The sequence below is a fragment of the Schistocerca americana genome, chromosome X (assembly GCF_021461395.2).
Source record: "Schistocerca americana isolate TAMUIC-IGC-003095 chromosome X, iqSchAmer2.1, whole genome shotgun sequence".
Classification (NCBI taxonomy): Eukaryota; Metazoa; Arthropoda; class Insecta; order Orthoptera; family Acrididae; genus Schistocerca; species Schistocerca americana.
Window position 1 is genome coordinate 821099112 of NC_060130.1, and position 12339 is coordinate 821111450.

Below are 12339 nucleotides of genomic sequence, written 5' to 3' on the forward strand. Positions count from 1 at the left end.
TGCATTCACTGCGCCAGATGTGCACTTGTTGGCCAAAACTGGAACTAATTTCTTTCCAGCGTAAACGCATTAGCAAATCTACCAAGTTTCGCTGCCATATACACTCCTGGAAATTGAAATAAGAACACCGTGAATTCATTGTCCCAGGAAGGGGAAACTTTATTGACACATTCCTGGGGTCAGATACATCACATGATCACACTGACAGAACCACAGGCACATAGACACAGGCAACAGAGCATGCACAATGTCGGCACTAGTACAGTGTATATCCACCTTTCGCAGCAATGCAGGCTGCTATTCTCCCATGGAGACGATCGTAGAGATGCTGGATGTAGTCCTGTGGAACGGCTTGCCATGCCATTTCCACCTGGCGCCTCAGTTGGACCAGCGTTTGTGCTGGACGTGCAGACCGCGTGAGACGACGCTTCATCCAGTCCCAAACATGCTCAATGGGGGACAGATCCGGAGATCTTGCTGGCCAGGGTAGTTGACTTACACCTTCTAGAGCACGTTGGGTGGCACGGGATACATGCGGACGTGCATTGTCCTGTTGGAACAGCAAGTTCCCTTGCCGGTCTAGGAATGGTAGAACGATGGGTTCGATGACGGTTTGGATGTACCGTGCACTATTCAGTGTTCCCTCGACGATCACCAGTGGTGTACGGCCAGTGTAGGAGATCGCTCCCCACACCATGATGCCGGGTGTTGGCCCTGTGTGCCTCGGTCGTATGCAGTCCTGATTGTGGCGCTTACCTGCACGGCCCCAAACACGCATACGACCATCATTGGCACCAAGGCAGAAGCGACTCTCATCGCTGAAGACGACACGTCTCCATTCGTCCCTCCATTCACGCCTGTCGCGACACCACTGGAGGCGGGCTGCACGATGTTGGGGCGTGAGCGGAAGACGGCCTAACGATGTGCGGGACCGTAGCCCAGCTTCATGGAGACGGTTGCGAATGGTCCTCGCCGATACCCCAGGAGCAACAGTGTCCCTAATTTGCTGGGAAGTGGCGGTGCGGTCCCCTACGGCACTGCGTAGGATCCTACGGTCTTGGCGTGCATCCGTGCGTCGCTGCGGCCCGGTCCCAGGTCGACGGGCACGTGCACCTTCCGCCGACCACTGGCGACAACATCGATGTACTGTGGAGACCTCACGCCCCACGTGTTGAGCAATTCGGCGGTACGTCCACCCGGCCTCCCGCATGCCCACTATACGCCCTCGCTCAAAGTCCGTCAACTGCACATACGGTTCACGTCCACGCTGTCGCGGCATGCTACCAGTGTTAAAGACTGCGATGGAGCTCCGTATGCCACGGCAAACTGGCTGACACTGACGGCGGCGGTGCACAAATGCTGCGCATCTAGCGCCATTCGACGGCCAACACCGCGGTTTCTGGTGTGTCCGCTGTGCCGTGCGTGTGATCATTGCTTGTACAGCCCTCTCGCAGTGTCCGGAGCAAGTATGGTGGGTCTGACACACCGGTGTCAATGTGTTCTGTTTTCCATTTCCATGAGTGTAGTAATTATAGCCCACACTGGAGCCCTGTGAGTAACTGGACCTTAATTATTACCATCCGGAATTTTGAAGGTCGCTTGTGTACAGCCTTAAATAAAAGACTCAACATGCCCCGCGTTTGATAATACTGCTCCTAATGCTCAAGAAGTGAAATCGACTCAGAATTGACAGGGTCGATAGATAATTGAAACTTCAGCATTTCCGCTCAAGATATATGGGGTCCGTAAAGGCATATTTTCCTAGAAATCGAGAAAATAAACTCTTTCGACTGACGCCTATGTACCCATAAGATAAAAGCTTTTTAGCTAAAGCGCAGTTGGTACGGTGATCAAGGCAGCTGACTACGGAGCAGAGAACACGTGCTCGACTCACAGTTTGCAATTTTTTAGATTTGTATTCCGAATTAGGATGCAATGTTCCTTTGGGTGTGCATGCATAAAGCTATTCGGAGCAACACAAGCACTGCAATATCGTATTTATCCGCCGACAATGGGCAAGCTACTTTCAAGTAAAATGTCTCCCCTGGACGGGAATATACATAATGGATATACGAGTATAAGTTGTGGACAAGCGGTTGACAACATGTGGAAACTAAGGTGTGGTCGTCTGTCGTGCTCGGGCAGCCAAATGGTAAGGCGGGAGATCCGGGTTCGAGTCCCGGTCTACCACAACACTTTCATCCGTTATATAGCTGATGGTTGTCTATATTCGCAGCTGCGAGTACAGTTCACGTATTTCATGACGGCTGTGGTCGTCGCAATGCCTGTTCCTTCCGACAGCATCCATGTCCGAAGGAACATTGCACCGTAATTTGGAGTAACACAGGCACTGCAACATAGAATTCCAGTTTTATTTACATAATGAATAGTTTCAGGTCGGAACCTATTTTCAGATCAAAAAATAGTCAAAATCGTATTTCCCAAAATATAAGAACCATGTCAAGATAAAAAAACACTAATGCACAACGAAGTAATAATAAGCATTTATGGAACATGCACATAACTCTATACGGATATATCCGTATGCTCTGTAACTGCTCGTTTGCACTTTGTTATACGTATATGTTTATTACCTTGACGTGGTTCTTATATATTTGGAAATACCATTTTGACTATTCGGATGATTTGAAAATGAGTCTCTACTCGGCACTTGTCATCAAATAAATAAATGTGAAACCTGCAACTTTGGGTGTTTTTCCGTTGTGTTGATACATGACGGTGTTGGTTTCCCCACCCCAGAAATGTAGTATCAGACAAAACTTATTATCAGCAACATATAGTCTTAAAATATTCTCAAGATATGATTAGTAAATAGAATTCTTATATTCCTCTGGTTTGAACCAAGTGAAGTAAACATTGTTTGACGAGTCGGTTAAGCAGTTGACCTCTTCTATACCCCAAGGACCAGCTTAATCATTAGTTTCTTATATACACGGGAAAACTGGAGGGAACATATTTCCAGACGCTGTTGGTTTTTCTTCCTTATGCGATATCGTGGGTTGATTACTCGTCTTCTTGCTCGGAACTGTTTTCATACAACGAGGCTTAAAATTTTAATTCATTACTAATTCAAGTCGCTTTAGAAATTTATTTGCCTACTTCGCTATTATTTCTTGTTAATACACTTACCGTATTAACCCTTCTATTCCAATCAGTTAAAAAGAAAAAGATACTGTAGAATGCAACTGGGAACAGAATACAGGCTCTCTGGTTCCGTGCCAGATGTCTTGGTCGCTTTCGTTCAACAGTGCATACCTTCTTGGTACATAAGATACATAAGCGGCAGTCGAATAGGTTCATTTCCTCGACTTCCAGGAAAATATTCGTTTTCGGACCCCCGTACATGTTGGTGAAAAATCCTCAGTTTTCCAGAATCTATCGACCCTGTAATTTCTGAGTCGATTGCGCCTCATGAATTTTAGGGCTAATTTTCTCAGAAACAGAGAGGAGGGGACGGGGGTGCTGGTAGTTGAGCCAGAATAACTGAGTCTTTTGTTTTATGTTGTACACAAGCGACCTGCCCAATATGGGCCGAATCTGTTGGCCGTATTTGAGGCCTTCCCCTTTATAATACCCTGAAGGGCCACCATGTTTGAGACACGGTGGTAAACAATAATAATCGTCACAAGCTGATTTGCTGTTTAAGCATAAAACGAAATTTATACCAAGGGACGAAAACCTACGAGTGACTGACTGGTCATGAAACCAAACCTTCTATTTGTATCCAGCCTTAAAAATAAAAAATTCTGTGCTGTTTATCGGCCAGATTTTTAGTTTACGTTACGTATAATATTTCACCCTTGTCAGGTTAACCGTGGTTACACTACACTTTTAAGAGTATAACCTCAGCCCACAGGCGCAGGCAGCCCCATTGCACTCCTTACCACCTCCATGACTACTCCGGACAAAGACTGTACTCGACGCATTACAAATGCATCGGCCCCCCAATCCCATCGAACACAAATTTCCACAGATTATATGACGTCGTGTACGGAAAGCGGTGCATGCAGGCTTTCTCGACACCAGTGCCCAACCCGCCTGATATATCGTCAATGGCAAACAGGTCAATCAGTTTAGTTTGTCTCAGCATCCGCCTCGCATACACTCCCCTGTATGTTCACTGTGTTGTGGATTCTCATGTGATCCTCGTCTGACGCCTGGAGGCGCGCGCAGAGTATCTCGGCTTTCATTACCCGACAGATGCCTGCTCGGATCACATTCCAGTCGTTTATATTCTCAGACGTGATTCATTACCCTGCGACGAAAACTAACGCTGTGAATTTGATACGCGGCCATACAGTCCGCTGCCTTTTTGGCCCCGACGGAAATCGTAACTAGGTTATTCGAAGTACCTTAATGATCGAGACTGCGCACTTGTCCGTAACTCCAGATACAAGCACTTTTTTTTCAAAATTTCAATAGAGCGCCTTTCGTGAACCGTCTTCCAACTGGAACGTCCAGGCCATGAGATGCTGATGCGTATTTTGCCGACATGATGTTCTGAACGAATTAAAAACGGAATCTCCACTAAAATTTAGGGAGGACATGTTTGGATTTTTCACCATCCCGAAATTCTGGTACATTACAAAAGATAAATTAGTAAATTTATAAAAAGCCCGTACACAGCTCCTTTCATTTTCATCACTTCCCTGTGTGTTCTCGCCACCTCCTTCCTACCTTCGCTACCCCTCTTTTAATAAAGGGTTGATTGTTTTGGGATAAACATACATGGACGCCAATGACTGAAGAGGTGCAGGTCTTTTTTTCTTAGGACACAAGTGGTGGTGGCAAGTAGATCTTTTTTGTAGTTCCCTTTCCTGTCTAGACGCGGAAAACAAGAAAAAATGTTCTCTTCCGTCTGTTTTTTACATCATCTCTTACCGAGATACAAGCTTAAAAAGAAGAACAATCAGTACTGGCCCACCGCCGTGATGTCCTCTGCCAACGGCGGCATTGGTTGAGGTATGGAGCGGGGTTGGGCTAGCACAATTTCCTCCCGGCTATTGTCAGATTACGTGACCTGGAACCGCTGTTACTGGGTCATGCAGCTCATCAGTTGTCATCACGAGGCTGAGTGCAACCCGTTACAGTCCCCCTATCGAGGAAAAATCCCTGGCAGTACCGCGAATCAAACCCGGGTACTCCGCAAGGCAGCCAGCAGCGCTGATCACTTAGTTTTGGAGGCGAACTCTTTCAAGAATATACCGACAACATAAACAATGACTTACTCTCAGTGTGATAATCTGACATTACTTACTGTACTCTTCTCTCTAAAATGGGATACCTTCTGCCGGCCGTTGTTCAAATGGTTCAAATGGCTCTGAGCACTATGGGACTCAACTGCTGAGGTCATTAGTCCCCTAAAACTTAGAACTAGTTAAACCTAACTAACCTAAGGACATCACAAACATCCATGCCCGAGGCAGGATTCGAACCTGCGACCGTAGCGGTCTTGCGGTTCCAGACTGCAGCGCCTTTAACCGCACGGCCACTTCGGCCGGCTGCCGGCCGTTGTCCGAGCGGTTCTAGGCACTTCAGTCTGGAACCGCGCTGCTGCTACGGTCGCAGGTTCGAATCCTGCCTCGGGCATGGATGTGTGTGATGTCCTTAGGTTAGTTAGGTTTAAGTAGTTCTAAGTCTAGGGGACTGATGACCTCAGATGTTGAGTCCCATAGTGCTCAGAACCATTTGAACCATTTTTTGGATATCTCCTAAATGGAAAACCAGAACTTCACCGACAAATTTTCAGAAGCTGGCAACGGACACCTTGTGAGTTTCTTGGCATAAGGGGACACGGTTTCTGGCGTCTCGTTACAGAGTTAATGCATCGACCCCAATTATATTTGTGTGTGTAATTCACTGAAAACAGTGCACAACAGTGAAAATGTCTTGTTTCCATTCGCTTGTACCTACTGTTGACAAAAGTAATACTATGTTTAAGGCGTTGCCCTCTAGTTTGCATTCAGCACTGCTTGGTTCGTCTACGGGTTTTGTCTTCCGGCAGTGTGGTGCGGCAACTGATACACAGAAGTACTATAGATAAGTTTACTGATAAAGAATTGGCCGATATGCACCTCGCGTATTGGTTCACTGAATGCAACGCTGCGGTGAGGTTCCCCGCACCGGCAGCAACCGCATCACAGTGCTTCGCATTTCTAAAGAACTGTTCCATTCCTCAGTGTTGTGTGTTGTACGTTTTGGTGTTTGCATGTTAAATCTTCTTCGCTGTTGTGGAGCTATTTTCTACACGGCCAAGGTAATTGGGGAAACAAACTGAGTAAATCATAATTACATTACTAGCCGGTAACGAGCTGCCAGGGACTGTTGGACCCTTAAACCAAAATACTCAGAAGATATTTCTGGAAAACCTCAGAAATTTTGTCGGTGGAATTCTGATTCAGCCTGTATACTGCCTTTTTTCCTTGCCCCGTACTTCCAGTCACTGACAATCACGGAATGAAATACATTCGTATTTGTATTTTTCTATTTAAATCCCATTCTTTTATTACTGTAATCAAATTTTACGGCATATGTTTTTCAGCTTCCTGCGAATTGATTTTTTTTGGTCACAAGAACTAATTTTCTCTCTGTTAAAAGTCGGTATTCTGTTACTAACCACAGCGTCTACAGTATGTGTTCAATATTCCTTTGGCTCGACAATTTATGTGATAAAAAGGATGGCCTAAAACTAACAGACTGATTCACTGACAATCATTAAAATAACATGTGCATTCAGGTGAGCTATAATGTAATCAGCATATATAACAAATCTAGCTGAGAACCCCGGCGTTAGCAGTGCATTTATTTACTCCATTCTTCTCTTCCTTCCCCCTTTCTGCTTCCATCTCCTTCCCCCTCTCTCTGTCCATCTAGTGATCCCCCCTCCCTCCGTTCACCTACTCATCTCCTCTTCTTTGTCCGTTACCCCTTTATCACACCCGCACCTATATCAAAAGGAGGTTTCAAGTTTGTTTGAAATCTATCCAGGGCGTTAGAAGAAAATTTTGAACATATGCGTAATGGGACTCGTACCAGGGCGGATTAAAAGAAGACGTCGAGGAAATTCAGAGGTGGGCTCCTAAATTTGTTACCAGTAGGTTCGAACAACACATAAGTGTTACGAAAATGCTTCGGGAACTGAAATGAGAATCCCTGGAGGCAAGGCTACGTTCTTTTTGAGAAACGCTATTAATGTATGTTTTCCAAGGGAATCTTACACCATTCTACCTACAAAATAGTGACGAGTTCACTTAACGGTGATGGAGTGGGCAGTGATCACGCACTCCCCTCTCTAAAGTAGATCACAAAGGCTCAATGATATTGAGATCTGGTGAGGTCTGACAGATCTTCTTCGTGCCCGTAAAACCAGTCGTGGTGATGCGAGCTGTGTGAACAGGGGCCCGTGTCGTCTTGGAACACAGCATCACTATTAGGGAACAAACATTGCAGCATGGGATGGGTCTGATCACCAAAAAGAGTCACATAATCCTCGGCAGCAATGCGATCTTTCAGGGTAACCATGACGCCAATTTAATACCACGATATGGCTGCCCAAATTATTGTCGAACGCTCGTCATGTTTCACCCTTGAAACGTAAACTCAGCCAGAGGTTGGAAAAAACAGCGTGAAACAAGACTCATGTGGCAGAATGACTTCTTTCCATTGCCCATAGTCCAGGTTTTATAAGTTTGCCACTGCGTTTTCTTGTTACGGGCATTTGCATAGCGATAAGTGGTTTTGGAATTCCAGCAGGTTCTGTAATTCTTTGCTTGTGGAGCTCCCTTCGTGTTGCTTTGATGCTAACAGAATTCCTGAGTGTGACGCTCAGTTCTGCAGTAACTTTTGCGGATGTCATGCCCTTACTTTTCGTCACAATTCTCTTCAATAATCGCCTTTTATTATCACTCAACACACACTTTGGTCACCGTTGCGATTTAGCAGTTGACGTTCTTTGTCCAATCTCTTTATGTCTGATGCTCTTCTGTTTTACACCATACGGCTTTGGTAGGTTGTTAAGTTTATCTATGGTATTCAGCTGTCTAGATTGATCGTAGGCCCAGAAATACGTTGACAAAATTATTGGCTCGCTACAGTGATCTTTCTCGCGTTCTGGTTGATGCACTGAGCTGGACAAATAGGAGACACATTGCACTTCACACTTTTCATATTATTCCAAGTCAACTAAATACAGGAAAGAGAGATCAACAGGTAGGTTAATGAAATTTTTACGTCACTTCTTGTCATCCACACCCCCACCGTAAGTGGCAGTGGGAATCTAACTCCAACAGAATTTTATACAAATAGTAAGTCATGTACGTAACAGATCTGATTTAAATTGCGCCATATGATCCTGAGTCACACTTTAGTGTCACCCCCACTCCTGTGGCACATAGGTAGTTCTTAACCCCACAGTGCTTTCCAGATAGTAAGTAACCAGTAAAGCCCAGATTATGTCAAGCACGAACTCCTCTACATTAAGCTTACGATTACTGCAAGAATGAGTTAATGTGTTAAATACTTGATGGTCATCATGTAAGCAAGAGAAAGTATAGAAAAGCTTTCTATAGCCAAAATCTCATAAATACTTCTTTATTTTCGACAACCGGTTTCACAGGCTTTGCTATCGTCTTCTGGCGTTCAATAATTTTTGTTATAAAACGTTTTCATTGTGAGCTGGAACCTCATGGCAAGTTGTCATATTAGTAGACAAAATATAGCATATTATGCAAAGGTCTGTCAAAAATATAACGTTTACAATCAAAAAGCATCTTGCGTACATGCCCATGTCCGTATATGCAACGCTCAGAGATGATTGTTTAGTCTTAAAAAAACAGAATGCAGAAATCGTACGATAGCACATCTGTTTACTTTAGCTTGACATGTTCCATTCACTAATGAACCACCTTAGACGGTGAATATGGCATCCAGTACGTTGTCCTCGATGGTGAGTGTTCATCGGAGGTGAGTGTATCATCTGGAGTGCCCCAGGGAAATGTGGTAGGTCCGCTGTTGTTTTCTATCTACATAAATGATCTTTTGGATAGGGTGGATAGCAATGTGCGGCTGTTTGCTGAGTACTGCTCGAGCGTTTTGGATCCCTATCAGGTCGGATTGAGGGAGGACATAGAAGCAATTCAGAGGCGGGCTGCTAGATTTGTTACTGGTAGGTTTGATCGTCACGCGAGTGTTACGGAAATGCTTCAGGAACTCGAGTGGGAATCTCTGGAGGAAAGGAGGCGTTCTTTTCGTGAATCGCTACTGAGGAAATTTAGAGAACCAGCATTTGAGGCTGACTGCAGTACAATTTTACTGCCGCCAACTTATATTTCGCAGAAAGACCACAAAGATAAGATAAGAGAGATTAGTGCTCGTACGGAGGCATATAGGCACACACTTTTCCCTCGTTATGTTTGGGAGTGGAACAGGGTGAGAAGATGCTAGTTGTGGTACGAGGAACCCTCCGCCACGCACCGTATGATGGATTGCGGAGTATGTATGTAGATGCAGATGTAGATATGCGCCATGTTAGGTGGCTCATCAATGAATGGAATATGTCAAGCTAACCTAAGGAAATGTGCTATTGTAAAGTAAACCTCCCTACTTTTTACGTTTGAAACACTGTGTTTCCGCTCTCTTGGTTACATCGGGCTACTCTCCAACTCTAAATATCCCAAGTATTTCATCATGAATACGCTAAAACGTATGTCATTTGATTCATGAGATTTAGCTCTTTTAGTTTTATTTTACAATAATTTTAGTCTTCTAAAGTTAGACTAACGCTTGGGAGGCAAGAACAGAATAAGCATTTTGTAAATTGCATTGAAACAAGGTGGAATATTAACACTCATCTAACAGCGTGTAGAGCAGTAAGAGAGGGCTCGCTTTCTCACGATTCGAAGCACTAGTTTGGCTCCAGCTTTCAAAGACTAACAATTTTAACGTTTATGATTATCACGCCTGCACATTAGCTCTCTGACAGCAAAGTGAGGCACCCTGAAGGGGAGGTGGAAACGAAACGAAACGTGATGTATTGAGGGGGTATGTGATGTTATTTTAATGATTACAAAATTTAGTCAAATCTAAAAACAAGTTGGCACTATGAGCCCACTTATCAGTATGACGTTTCATCCCCTGTGGGTTGGATATATGTGTGCTCTAGAGCGGTTGCATTGTCTCCTGAGGCAGTCTGGCCACAAATGTTGCAAAAGGTCCTTAATATCCGGCAAACAGGCACTGGGACAGAGCTGGCTCCTGACATGTTCTACTGGGGACAGATCTTGGGAACTTGCTGTCCACAGGAGTACCTCATCATCACGTAGACAGTTCGTACTTAAAAGTGCCATGTGTGGACGAGCATCGTTCTGTTGGAAAACGGCAGCACGATATTTCCGCATGAGAGTTAACACATGAGGGTGCACGATGACTGATGCACGGTTCCCTCTGTCACTACCAGTTCGTGACCTGAAGTCATTCCGAATCTTCCCGCCCATATGACGCCAGGAGGGATACTGATGGATCTCTGCAACACATTTGGTGGTTGGTTCCTCTCCCAAGGTCGCCAACACACAGTCTTTGGTTGTCCTGTGTAGTGCAGAACCACGACGCATCGCCTAACACGGCACGACGCCTTCACCAGCAGTCAGTTCTTCCCTGCTCTGAAGACAGATACATTGAAGAACAAAAGAAACTGGTACATCTGCCTAATATCGTGTAAGCCCCGCGCGGTCACGCAGACGTACTGCAACACGACATTGCACGGACTCGACTAATGTCTGAAGTAGAGCTGGAGGGAATTGACACCATGAATTCTGCAGAGCTGTCCAAAAATCAGTAAGAGGACGAGGGGGGGCAGATTTCTTCTGAACAGCATGTTGCAAGACATCGGAGATATGCTCAGTAATGTTCATGTCTCAGGAGTTTGGTGGCCAGCGGAAGTCATTAAACTCATAAGAGTGTTCCTGGATCGACTCTGTAGCAATTCTGGACGTGTGTGGTGTCGCATAGTCCTGCTGGAATTGCCCAAGTCTGTCAGAATGCACAATGGACATGAATGGATGCAGGTGATCTATCATTCAGGATGCTTACGTACGTGAAACCTGTCAGAGTGGTATCTAGACGTAGCAGGGGTCCTGTATCACTCCAACTGCACACGCCCCACACCACCAGCTTGAACAGTCCCCTGCTGATATGCCGGCTCCATGGATTCTCCATTCCCATACACGTCCATCCGCTCTATACAATTTGAAACGAGACTCGTCCGACCACACAATAAATTTCCAGTCATCAACAGCCCAATGTCGGTGTTTGCGGATCCAGGAGAGGCGTAAAGCTTTGTGTCGTGCAGTCATCAACAGTTCGCGGAAGGGCTGCATTTCTGTTATGTTGAACGATTCTCTTCAGCCGTCGTGGATCCCGTTCTTGCAGGATCTTTTTGCGGCTGTAGCGATGTCGAAGATGATGTTTTACCGGATACTTGATATTCACAGTACACTCGTGAAATGATCGTACGGGAAAATCCCCACTTCATCGCTACCTCGGAGATGCTGCGTCCCATGGCTCGGGTGCCGACTATAACACCACGATCAAACTCACTTTAATCTCTATAACCTGCCACTTTAGCAGCAGTAACCGATCTAACAACTGCGCCAGACACTTGTCCTATAGCCCGCATCTCGTGGTCGTGCGGTAGCGTTCTCGCTTCCCACGCCCGGGTTCCCGGGTTCGATTCCCGGCGGGGTCAGGGATTTTCTCTGCCTCGTGATGGCTGGGTGTTGTGTGCTGTCCTTAGGTTAGTTAGGTTTAAGTAGTTCTAAGTTCTAGGGGACTGATGACCATAGATGTTAAGTCCCATAGTGCTCAGAGCCATTTGAACTTGTCCTATACAGGCGTTGCCGACCGCAGCACCGTATGCTGCTTGTTTACATATATCTGTATTTGAATGCGCATGCCTGTATCAGTTTATTTCGCGCTTCAGTGTATAAAGTTGAGAAAACAGTAATCCAGTGACACTGACATTGTTGTATAAGGATGCGTCATAGCATTCATTCACTGGACAAGTGACTCTGCCTTTTCGTCGATCGAAATGACAAAGTGCGGTTTGCACGCAGTTATTGCTGAAAACCTGACTGATTGGCTTTATGCACAATCTTTAAGGGGATAACAAGAAGCTTCGTATTCAGGTTAGCTAAGAATTTCTCTACAGTACTACCTATTAATGACATCTCCGCTACAGATTTACTTCAGGTATACTTCGTAATTTTACAACTTCCTTTTCCGTACAATTTTCTGCATCTATTTAACCATGTCGAAGAAGCCTGG